Source organism: Pristiophorus japonicus, chromosome 2 (genome assembly GCF_044704955.1).
Source record: "Pristiophorus japonicus isolate sPriJap1 chromosome 2, sPriJap1.hap1, whole genome shotgun sequence".
Classification (NCBI taxonomy): domain Eukaryota; kingdom Metazoa; phylum Chordata; class Chondrichthyes; family Pristiophoridae; genus Pristiophorus; species Pristiophorus japonicus.
The window spans coordinates 214,852,950-214,865,733 of NC_091978.1; positions in this window are offsets into that span (position 1 = coordinate 214,852,950).

Consider the following 12,784-nt stretch of genomic DNA (forward strand, 5'->3'; position numbering starts at 1 on the left):
AGGGGAGGTGGTTAGACTCTTGTTGGAGATGGCCATTGCCTGGTACTTGTGTGGTGTGAATGTTACTTGCCACTTATCAGCCTAAGCCTGAATGTTGCCCAGGTCTTGCTGCATGTGGGCATGGACTGCTTCATTATCTGAGGAGTTGTGAATGGAACCGAACACTGTGCAAGCATCAGTGAACATCCCCACTTCTGACCTTATGATGGAGGGAAGGTTATTGATAAAGCAGCTGAAGATGGTTGGGCCTAGGACACTGCCCTGAGGAACTCCTACAGCGATGGCCTGGGACTGAGTTGATTGGCCGCCAATATCCACTACCATCTTCCTTTGTGCTTGGTATCACTCCAGCCAATGCAGAATTTTCCCCTGATTCCCATTGATGTCAATTTTACTGGAGCTTCTTGATGCCACACTCGATCAAATACTGCCTTGATATCAAGGGCAGTCACTCTCACCTTGAGAATTAAAGGTCTAGAAATTGGATATAGCCACGAAATGGGCAGTATTCTGGTCAAATGATGTAAAGCTGCACCACCTGAAAGTGGTCTAGGTAGCACGCAAAATTGGTGCTCACTCTTCATTAATATGATTCTAGTCATGATTTCAGTGTTAAAACTGATGCTCATTGGCTTAACGCTTGACAGGTGGATCAATATGGGGGCTAGTCTAATGAAATGTGGTGTCATGTTTGCCTCAGGCTTTTACAACTACTTAAAGGGAAGGTGCATTGATGCTGCAGCACCTCATTGTCAGGGCAGTTGGGTTTGCAGCTGCCCCAACAACCAGAAGAAGAAGAAGCTTAAAGACAAGCAAGAGTTGTGTACACATGCAGATCGTCGCACCAGGGACAGAGCCCAGAGCCCAGATCCCAGGGGTTTTCCAATGAAACTCTGAAAGCACTCGTATTGGCTGTGGAGAGGAGGCGGGCTGTCCTCTACCTGTAAAGTGGCAGAAAGTTCTCCCCCTATACATCCCGTACTATGTGGCAGTAGATTGTGGACCATGTGACAGCCCAGGTGGTCCCCAGGTCCGCCATCCAGTGCAGGAAGAAGTTTAATGACCACACATGGTTGGTCAAGGTGAGTGAAGGCTTCAGCAAATGCCACATACCACCAACTGCACCTCACAAACTGCTCAATGCAGTACTTCCCCAGCACTCACCTATCAACAATCTCGACCTCTCACCACTCACACCTCACAATCACAGCTTCACTTCACTCTCACAATCTTACCACTGCTGCAACACCCACATCTCACGCTGGCATTCAACTATGGTAGGCAGATCACCCAAACATATTGCACCACACTCACTGACACACTACCCTTTCTCTTATAGGCCAAGTCAGCTCATAATCACCAGGAGCAGCAGCAGACAGGCGGAAGTCAGGCGGACACGCAGGACTTCAGCCAACTGGAGGAGCGAATACTCCAGATAATTGGCAGCACCTGGTAGAAGCCATGGCAACTGGCCAGGTTCAACCCCTTGGGGACATAAGAACATAAGAAGATAAGAAATAGGAACAGAGTAGGCCAAATGGTCCCTCGAGTCTACTCCGCTATTCAATAAGATCATGGCTGATCTGATCATGGACTCAGCTCCACTTCCCTGCCTGCTTCCCATAACCCTTATCCCCTTAAGAAACTGTCTATTTCTGTCTTAAATTTATTCAATGTCCCAGCTTCCACAGTTCTCTGAGGCAGCAAATTCCATAGATCCACAACCCTCTGAGAGAAGAAATTTCTCCTCATCTCAGTTTTAAAAGAGCAGCCCCTTATTCTAAGATCATGCCCTCTAGTTCTAGTCTCCCCGATCAGTGGAAACATCCTCTCTGCCCCCTCATAATCTTATACGTTTCGATAAGATCACCTCTCATTCTTCTGAATTCCAATGAGTCGAGGCCCAACCTACTCAACCTTTCCTTATAAGTCAACCCCCTCATCTCCGGAATCAACCTTGTGAACTTTCTCTGAACTGCCTCCAAAGCAAGTATATCCTTTCGTAAATATGGAAACCAAAACTGCACGCAGTATTCCAGGTGTGGCCTCACCAATACCCTGTATAGCTGTAGCAAGACTTCTCTGCTTTTATACTCCATCCCCTTTGCAATAAAGGTCAAGATTCCATTGGCCTTCCTGATCACTTGCTGTACCTGCATACAAAGGTATGTCCATTCCAAATCCTTCTTGTCACATCCCACTTTCCCTTCAGACCACAATATTTTCTCACTTTCAAGCTACTCATGCTGTATACATGCATTTCTGACTCCCCCACTCCCCACCTCTCAACATAACCCGACTCTTGTGCTTTCAGATGATCTACAAGTATCCGAGCAGCCTGTCCTCAATGTCATCGCAGAGAGCGAGGGTAGGAGTAGAAGAGGAGAAAGAAGACACTGCGTCACTGCATTTCTCACTCGCAGATACCAGCTCAGAAACTGTCACTACGTGTAGCAGTAGGATCTGCACAGGTTGAGGCACCGGGCATGAGTGAGCTGCAGCAAGGCCAGCAGGAAGGGTAGCTCTGGAACCAGCTCCCCAGAGGACGAGTTCATACAAAAATTCTGCTGCACAGGACGCAGATAAGGATCTCAATGGGAAGGCTGTCAGAAGAAGAGTGACGGACATGCACACAGAATTAATGGGTGCAATGCCAACCCTGCCAGAGTATGCCTCCAATATTGCATGGGACTCTGTGCAGAACTTGGAGCCCAGTATTTCCAGGCTGGAAATGAAGGTACACTCCCAAAGAGACCGCGGTGACCCAGACGTGATGGTATACATGATGAGCAATGTCACAGCTTCCATTGCAGCACAGGTGGAAGTGACCCAACGTCTTAGTGCTGCAGCAGAAGCTCAGACTGCTGTCATGCAATCTCAGCGTGCTGCCGCCTAAGCTGTAACCCATCGTGGCCGAGTTAACCACTGTCGACCAGGGCTTTCAGGGTGTCGCAGCAGGCCAGCAATCTGCGCTCTAACAAATTGCTAGCAATGCGCCACCTTGGAGGATTGGCAGTGGATCAGTGGAATAGGACTCTGCTGTCTTCTCTCAAGAATGCAGCATTCCTGTTCCCACCTCTGCCACTCTGCCATTACTCTTGCCGCTGTCTGTCAGCCAGCCAGCCCAGACTGCTGATGCCCATGCCTAGGTAGTGCAGTATACAGCAGGCATTCTAGGGCCAGAACTGCTCAAGACGTTCTGCAAGGCCATCTGAAGTCTCCCCATGGAAACTCAGCAGCCTTCCTGCATGCTGCAGCCACTGGGGGAGCACTTCATGGGAGCAGTAAAATTGGAAAAGCCACAGAAAAGATGGACACTAAGGGACCGCACAACGCTGATTCGTTAATATTTTTCAGGTAAATATGTGTGAATTGATTTGTGATAAATGTCTTAATTATGTTTTGAATTTTTTGTAGCGCCTCTCATTTCCGCTTTGTGCCCAGGGGTGCTATGATATTTCTTGACAGAGGGATGGTATGATGGGCATGTGGTGAGCAAGGGGGACCTGCGGTTATACTCATTGGAATTGGAGTCCAATGAGCTGTTCTCAGACAGCCCGTCGAGAAGGATGATTGGCTACCTGCCTCCTCCCTCCCTCCCTCCCTCCTCATCCTCTGCCTCCCCCTCCTGAGGTGGTGCAACAGTGCCCGGAGGCAAGAGCTGCTCCCTCATGAGGGCCAAGTTGTGAAGCATGCAGCAGACTACTACGAAATGGGACACCCTCTCCTCCGAATACTGAGGGCTCCTCCTGAGTGGTCAAGGCAGTGGAACCATTACTTCAGTAGCCCGATGCTTTGCTCGATGATGTTACTGGTGGAAGCATGGCTCTCATTACATGAGTACTGGGCACGAGTGTTGAGGTTGCGTAGGGGAGTGGAGAGTGGCAAAGAAATTGAGGGCCATGGTGACCTTGACTGCCACTGGGAGGGCCATGCTTGACTGTATTATGCTTTTCCAAATGTCCTGCTACTGATTCCTTAATAATGGACTCCAACATTTTCCCAACAACAGATGTTAGGCTAACTGGTCTATAGTTTCCTACTTTTTGTCTCCCTCCTTTTTTAAATAGGGGCATTATATTTCAGGTTTTCCAATCCACTGGGACCTCTCCACAATCCAAAGTCTTCCAATTAATCTGAAAATACTTGCCCTTTTGCTAATTGCATGGCTTATATCCGAGTACCAGCAACAACTTGCATTGATATAGCACTTTAAATGTAGCCCCAAAGCGCTTCATAGAGGCTTAAGCAAAAAGTTTTGAGGCTGAGCCAAAGAATGAGCCCTGGAATTCCCCCCCTAAACCTCACCGTCTCTCTCTCTCTCTCTCTCTCTCCCCTTTTAAATCACTCCTTAAAGCCAACTATTCACCTGTTCTAATAGCTTCTTATGTGGCTCCGTATCAAATTTTATCTGATAATGCTCCTTTGAAGCGCCTTGGGACGTTTTACTATATTAAAGCTGCTATATAAATACATGTTGTCGTCATTGAACTTACAGGTCTTTCTGGATGAGATTTGTCAGAGGAGAGAATGCCTGCTGGGCTTACAGGGACCACCAAACACAGTTAGCAGAGCCTTATGGAAGGATGTGTCAGTGACACTGAGAGCCACCTCTCTAACCCTAGTATAGCAGAACAGTACAAAAGAAGTTTATTGATTTTACAAAGGCAGCCAATGTACAGAGACCCACCACATTTTTTCACTTTGGTACCAAGGGAACCCCTCAACTGGTCACCCTTACTGCTTCAATGAATGAAACAAATCATAGTTCAGAGTGCACCCTGGTTCAATGGCTATAACTCTTCCACTGGAACCTGTCATTAGAACTCTTCTCAGAAGGCTTTCTTGCATGCAGTGTTTACAGTTCCAATCTCTCATATTAAAGCATCTGTTCTCCCCATTACATCAACTGTCTACTGTCAGCTGGGAGCTATCCTTTGCACTTTTACCTTCGACTACTACAATTAAACCTCTGGGTTTATAGGGCCTGTAAGGGGGTGGTCTGGGGGGTCAGATTCACCTCTGACCTTCTGAGCGGTTTGAATCGCTCCCACTCCCTTGGATTCTCGACTCTGGATTTATTTGGGGGATGTGATAAAGTGCAAGAGACAACTGGTTTGGTGCAAAAGAACTTTGGTTTTATTAAAGACAAGAAATACAATGTTAAACTTATAATCACTCAAATAAAGAACAGTACATCACACATTCAAAGGGGTTACAGTGAATAATACACCTCCCACCTCCCAATACCTAACACTGACTAGATTAGATTCCAGGGCAAACAGGGACTATGTTTACCAATCCTTTATGGTCAGTTGGCAGTAGTGCGCGATTTTGGGGTTCGCTGGATTCTGTAGGTTCTGCTTGCCGTACCCTGAACGGCGGAGAAGACTTCTTACTGCGCAATCTCCAGTTGGGTGGTGTCCGCTGATGCGGTAGGGCACGTTTTGGACTTATGGGGTAAGTACCCGTTGTTTTCTTTCGTTAGAAATAGGTTTCAAAGTCTTTTTAGATAATGTTTTCACCTGTTGGTAGTCAGGCCTAGGTTGTAGAGTGGAAGCTTTCGATTCTTCGGTTTCTTCCTTGTGGAGTTTTGTTTTGAAGTTGGCCAATCGCGGTGCTTTTGGTGGTACCACGTTGGCTGTGGTCGGTTGCTGCCGCGATGGTGATGTTCTTCCTTCCTTTTCCGATTTCAGGACGTTAAGGCTGGAGAAGTTAGTTACAACTGCTGCGGTGGTCTCTCTCCCTTCTTGATGCTAGGTTGCTGTGTGCATACCTTCTGCTAAGCATCCCTAGCAGTGTCTTCTGAGGCAGTAGCCTGCATAAAGCATACCCCTTGTTAAAGCAGGGCCCAGTTATACGTTTTGAGCTGTTCTAATCTTCACGCCAAATCAGCCCGGATTCTTTGTGTAATTTTTGGCGAGCTTGATATTTCTTTGTCATATTTTGACGGGCTCATTAAAATGGTAACCTGTCTCGGTTGTGTCGATCTTCTGAATCTGTTTCTTGATGGAAATATTAGCTTGGTATTTGCAATGTCTTTCTGTGCTTCGGTTTTTCATGTGGGCTGGATGGGCCTTTGTTGTTATGCATATGCTGGAATGGCTTTCCAGATTCAGGTTGATGGTTAGCTATCTCTGGGTCAGTTGTTGCTATGTTAATGTCTCCTGTGGAGAAGGGTTTTCGAAATCCACAGTTCTCCAGACAATTTACTTTAGTTTCAATACCCCAGACAGCTTCAATACTCAAACTGGTTTCTTTGTAGGATAGTCATCCTTTAGTTCTCTAGCCCTGCCCACACAGACTAAATTTGTCTCGTAAAATCCAAAATTCGATTAAAGTTCATAGTTTCTTCCAGGTGTACTTTAGAAGTTCAAACTTTCTGGTAGATAGTTCCAAATTAAATTTATTTTCCAATGAGTCCAAACACTGGGGGAGATTTCCTCTCAATTTTGCACCCTTCAAGCCCTTCTGGGCCTTACCAAAGACTGCTCTCCCTGCAACTGTGCAAGGGCAGAAATGGCCATTTGGCTCTGACTGAGGAGAGGCAACAGGGGAGAAGTCACAGTGCTATGAGCAGAGCCCCCACTTCCATGACCTCTCTCACCATCATCCCTCTCATGGGCTACCTGCACTTCCCTGCTAGCAAGGAGCTGGAGAGCAACTTGCTGCGCATCAGTGGGGCAATGAATGCTCAAGTCTATGTTAGTATCCCTCCTTGAGATGAGGTCAATGCGAGTCTTTAATCTGTTGTTTACAGCAAGCATGTTCTCATTGGACTGGCGCATTTGCTGCTCCATGCAAGTGGCCATCCTTTGCATGGAACAGCACATCATCACCATCAACTCCAAGATGGTGCTGCCCATGTTCTCTGTACTGTCGCACACATCACGGTTGCAAAAGCTGTCAGAGCCTCGCGAATTTGTTGCTGCTTCTCCAAGATCACCCTCTTTCTCAGCGGCCTCTAAGGTTCAGCATCTGCATGCAGCTTGTGATATATTCTTTACCACATTACAAACACACAGACTGCAAGATAGCTTCATTAACTGAAGAACTTGTCAGGTGACCTGTCACCTGATGTCTTTATTGTGAAAACAGAAATGGCTGCATTACCACAGTAGTCCACTAGGTGGAGCAGTAGTCAACTAGGTGGAACTATATTACATCTTCCTCCTTAATGAAGAAGTAATTATAATAACAATCATCATACATAGCTTGCATGGTTATACATAACATAAGATATGGACTTATTTTGCCATTTTTACAAATCAAACTTAACCATTGGTTTTCTGTTTCGAAGAGGATACCTTCGTTCTTGAACAGAATGTTCCAAAAATGGTGTCGAACTTATACACATTCTAGGCTGATCCTGAGGAGTGTTTCCCTCCAAGAGATGCCCTTGATCTACATTTGATCTCTTTTCAACTTCAGACTGTTTATCTGCCTGTCTTGGACTCAGCCTTAAATTTTGACTTTGTCTTGTACATGTTTCTAGTACATTTGAAGTAGGATATACTACTGGTACTGTACTTGTAAAAAGACTATCTGATGAGTCAGAAATAATCAAATCATTCCAATTTTCAACTCCTTTCACATCTGTAGGTAAAATATGATCAATGAGAAACAAACCTAACCTGTCCATGGTCAAACATCTTGACCAAATATGTGCGACGACCATATATCTTCACCACTCCTCCTGATAAACACTTTAACCATTTATAGCGATGGTTCTTCACTCTCACCTTCTGATTTAATTTCACACTTCTCTATCTTACTCTACCTCTATCACGATTCTCTTTAGATACGTCATAATGAATTAACATAGTGCTCTCTACCAGTTGGCTTTTACACTCCTTGAATGCTGCATCGCATTCTTCTGACCACTACCATCGGACCTGTTTTTTCAGCAGCTCATTCAGTGGATGTAATAGTGTAACCAAATTTGGTAGGAACTTCCGATAATAGTTCAAGAGACACAAAAATGATCGAAGTTCAGTGGCATTCTTGGGAGTGGGTGTATTTCTAATTGCATCCAGCTTTCCCTTGGTTGGATGTAAACCATCTTTGTCTTCTCTGTGCCCTAAGTATTCCACTGAGTTTTGAAACAACTCACACTTGTGAGCTGTCACTCATATTCTGTGCTTCTCTAGCCATTTGAGGACTTCATTCAAGGTGTTATTCTTGATTTGCCTGTTTGGTGCTGAAATTAGTATGTAATCTAGATAACATACAACCCCTTCAATGCCTTGCAAAATCTGGTTCATCACCCCTTGAAATATGGCAGGGGTGGAAGACACTCCAAATGGTAGCCAATTAAATTGATATAGGCCTAGATGAGTATTTAAAGTCAAGCATGACTTGGACTCCTCATCTAGTTCATGTTGTAAGTAGGCATTTGTAAGATCCAACTTTGAGAAGATCTGACCATCAGTCATCGTTGTGGCAATGTATTGGGGAGATTATCCTCTAGAACCTGGTTTACAGTTACTTTATAATCACCACACAACCTTACCTTACCATCTGATTTAGCTACAACAACAATAGGCGTAGTCGAATTACATAGATCTATCTTAGAGATAATGATCTCTGCCTCGAGTCTTTTGAGTTCTTGCTTAACTTTTTTCTTGAGTGTATAAGGTACGGGATATGGTTTGTAGTAAACTGGTTTAGCATTCTTCTGTACCCTGACACTTGCCTTGAAGCCTTGGATTGGACTGCCTGTTTCGCAGAACACCTTTGGATACTTCTTGATGACTTCATCTGTCGATGCAAATCTCATTTCAACACGAAAAATCAAACTCCAATCCAGCTTCTGTGATCCCAACCAATTTCTACCTAGTAATGCAGGCTGTCTCCTGCCACCACTAAGAGGCAAGCTCTGAAATCGGTCCTTGTATTTCACCGGTACAATGATACAACCTACCACAGGAATTTGCTCTCCAGAGAAACCTCGCAGCTCTATCTTGGATTTCTCCAATGGGAAAGCACACAATTTGTCAAGATATAACGTTTCCAATACTACGCTTACGGTCGCCAATATCGATTTCCATGGGTATCTCAGTTCCTGCAACATCTACTTAGATGACGATATTTACAAATTGCTATTTGATACCCTCATGCTCCTGATGACATGTATCTCTTCATCCTGTTGCTTTTCTTCCAAGCTATGTAGTCTCTGGGGATTTCTACTTATAGCCTTGAAAGTTGGTTTACTCTTCAGTCGGCATGCCTTCACGAAATGCCCAGTTTTCCTGCAGAAGAAACACTCTGCCTTCACATATGGACAACTTTGAGCAATGTGTGTCCCAGGCACTGATAGCATAACTTCAATGCTCTGTTACCTTGGCCAGTTGGTGAGGCCTTGGGGCCCAACTGCCTTTTTCTGTTAACCTGCAGGCAATTCACCTTGGTTGTCTGATGACTGGAAATGGTACAAAATTCTTGGGAATATTGGTTGGCAATATCCATTGACATAGCAGACTGACAAGCTAAATCAAAAGGCAAGTTAGGGGTTGTCAACAACTTTTTTCTGATTGCTTCATTTTTCATCCCACAATCAAAGCAGTCATGCAATGCTCAGTCCTGAAAGTTTCCAAAATGACAGTGAATTAAGAGGCAAAATTAAAAAGGATGTTAGGAATGCTAAGAAAGAGCACAAGAAGTTCTTGGCCAATAAAATTAAGGAAAACCCTAAGATGTTCTACAATATATTAAGAGTAAGAGGATAACTAAATAAAGGATAGGGCCTATTAGAGACCATGAGGGTAATCTTTGTGTGGAGGCGAAAGATGTTGGTAGGGTTCTTAACGAATACTTTGCATCTGTTTTCACAAAGGAAAGGGGTAATGCAGATACTGTAGTCGAGGAGGAGTGTGATATTCTGGATGAAATAAATATAGTGAGAGAGGAAGTACTGAGGGGTTTAGCAGCTTTGAAAGTAGATAAGTCCCCAGGCCCGGATGAAATGCACCCCAGGTTGTTGAGTGAATTAAAGAGGAAATAGCAGGGGCCTTGATCATCATTCTCCAGTCCTTGTTGGATCTGGGCATGGTGCCGGAGGATTGGAGGACTGCTAATGTAGTACCCTTGTTTAAGAAGGGAAAAAGGGATAGGCCGAGTAATTACAGGCCTGTCAGCCTAATCTCAGTGGTGGGCAAATTATTGGAATAAATCCTGAAAGACAGGATAAATCTGCATTTGGAAAAGCAAGGATTAATTAGGGACAGTCAGCACGGATTTGTTAAGGGAATATCGTGTTTGACTAACGTGATTGAATTTTTTGAGGAGGTAACCAAGAGGGTCGATGAGGATAGTGCATACGATGTAGCAAGGCTTTTGATAAGGACCCACATGGTAGACTGGTCATGAAGATTAAAACCCATGGGATATAGGGCAAAGTGGCTAGTTGGATCCAAAATTGGCTTGGAATTAGGAAGCAAAGGGTAATAATTGATGGATGCTTTTGTGATTGGAAGGATGTTTCCAGTGGGGTTCCACAGGGCTCAGTACTGGATCCCTTGCTTTTTGTGGTATATATCAACAATTTAGATTTGAATATAGGGAATATAATTAAGAAGTTTGCAGATAACACTAAAATTGGATGTGTGGTTGATAATGAAGAGGAAAGTCATGGGCTGCAGGAAGATATCAATCTACTGGTCAGGTGGGCAGAGCAGTGGCAAATGGAATTTAATTCAGAGAAGTGTGAGGTGATGCACTTTGGGAAGGCTAATAAGGAAAGGGTATACACATTAAGCGGTAGGGACCTTGGAGTGCTTGTCCACAGATCCCTGAAAGTAGCAGGCCAGGTGGATAAGGTGGTTAAGAAGGCAAAAGAAATGCTTGCCTTTATTGGCCGAGGCATAGAATATAAGAGCAGGGAGGTTATGCTTAAATTGTATAATACTTTGGTTAGGCCACAGCTGGAGTACTGCATGCAGTTCTGGTCACCGTATTACAGGAAGGATGTGATTGCACTAGAGAGGGTGCAGAGGACATTTATTAGGATGTTGTCTGGAATGGAGAATCATAGATATGGGACAGATTGGATAGGCTGGGTTTGTTCTCATTGGAACAGAAGAGGTTGAGAGAAGACCTCATCAAGATGTACAAAATATTGAGGGGCCTGGACATAGTGGATAGTAAGGGTCTATTTCCATTGGTGGAGGGGTCTATTACGATGGGGCATAGTTTTAAGATGGTTGGTGGAAGGTTTAGAGGGGATTTGATGGGGGGGCTTCTTTACGCAGAGGGTTGTGGGGATCTGGAACTCGCTGCCTGGAAGAGTGGTGGATGCAGAAACCTTCACCACTTTTAAGAGATGGTTGGATGGGCACTTAAAGTGCAGTAACCTGCAGGGTTATGGATCTAGAGCTGGTAATTGGGATTAGACTGGATGACCTTTTGTTGGACGGCGCAGATATAATGCTAAGTGCTGCAGGGAATAGAATACAGCCAGAGTGATCTCCTAGACTAGTTTCGATCACCTAGATGGGTCAGAGAGGATTTTTTCTTCCTAAATTGGCCTGGGTTTTTATATGGTTTTTGCCTCTCCCAGGAGATCACATGGCTCCGGTTGGGGTGAAGTGTAGAATGTTTCAGTATAAGGGGTGTCGCAGTTGTGTGAGGCGGAATGGTTGGGCTGGGTGCTCTTTGCCTTTCCGTCATTGTTCATAGGTTTATGTATAACCTTTAGGGCTGCTAACCAAGGGCCATGTGGCTCTTTGTCAGCCGACGCGGACACGATGGGCCGAAATGGCCTCCTTCTGCGCTGTAAATTTCTATGTTTCTAAGTTTCTATGAATAGATAGCTTCTTTGGGCTCACAATTGGCCCCTGCAGATTTTTGGCACACTCACCGGAGTTGCGTCGCTTTTGATATGAAGGTAGGACTTCGTTTTTTTTTTTTCTTGAATGTTTTTATGTCTTCTTAAATGCTTACTACTTGTTGTGCTTTGTTTAGTACTTTGCAAGGTCCTCTCCGCTTCCCTTCCCACCCCTATCTCTGGCCGAATGGTCTCCAATGTACCTACCTGCATTGATTTCTTAACCCTCCACAAGGGTTTTCTGTGCAGACACAAGTGGGCACATACGCTGGCCTAAGTTAGTTTGGAGTAACTATTAGCTGTCCAAAGTGGCCTAAATGGCCAAAACGGACGTAGGTGGCTGGCCTTCATAGCTAGAGGATTTGAGTACAGGAGTATGGGAGGTCTTACTGCAGTTGTACAGGGCCTTAGTGAGGCCTCACCTGGAATATTGTGTTCAGTTTTGATTTCCTAACCTTAAGAAGGACATTCTTGCTATTGAGGGAGTGCAGCAAAGGTTCACCAGACTGATTCCCGGGATGGCAGGACTGACATATGAGGAGAGACTGGATCGACAGGGTCTGTACTCACTGGAGTTTAGAAGAATGAGAGGGGATCTCATAGAAACATATAAAATTATGATGGGACTGGACAGGTTAGATGCAGGAAGAATGTTCCCGATGTTGGGGAAGTCCACAACCAGGGGACATAGTCTAAGGATAAGGGGTAAGCCATTTAGGACTGAGATGAGGAGAAATTTCTTCACTCAGAGAGTTGTTAACCTGTGGAATTCCCTACCGCAGAGAGTGGTTGATGCCAGTTCATTGGATATATTCAAGAGGGAGTTAGATATGGCTCTTACGGCTAAAGGGATCAAGGGGTATGGAGAGAAAGCAGAAAAGGAGTACTGAGGTGAATGATCAGCCATGATCTTATTGAATGGTGGTGCAGGTTTGAAGGGCCGAATGGCCTACTCCTACA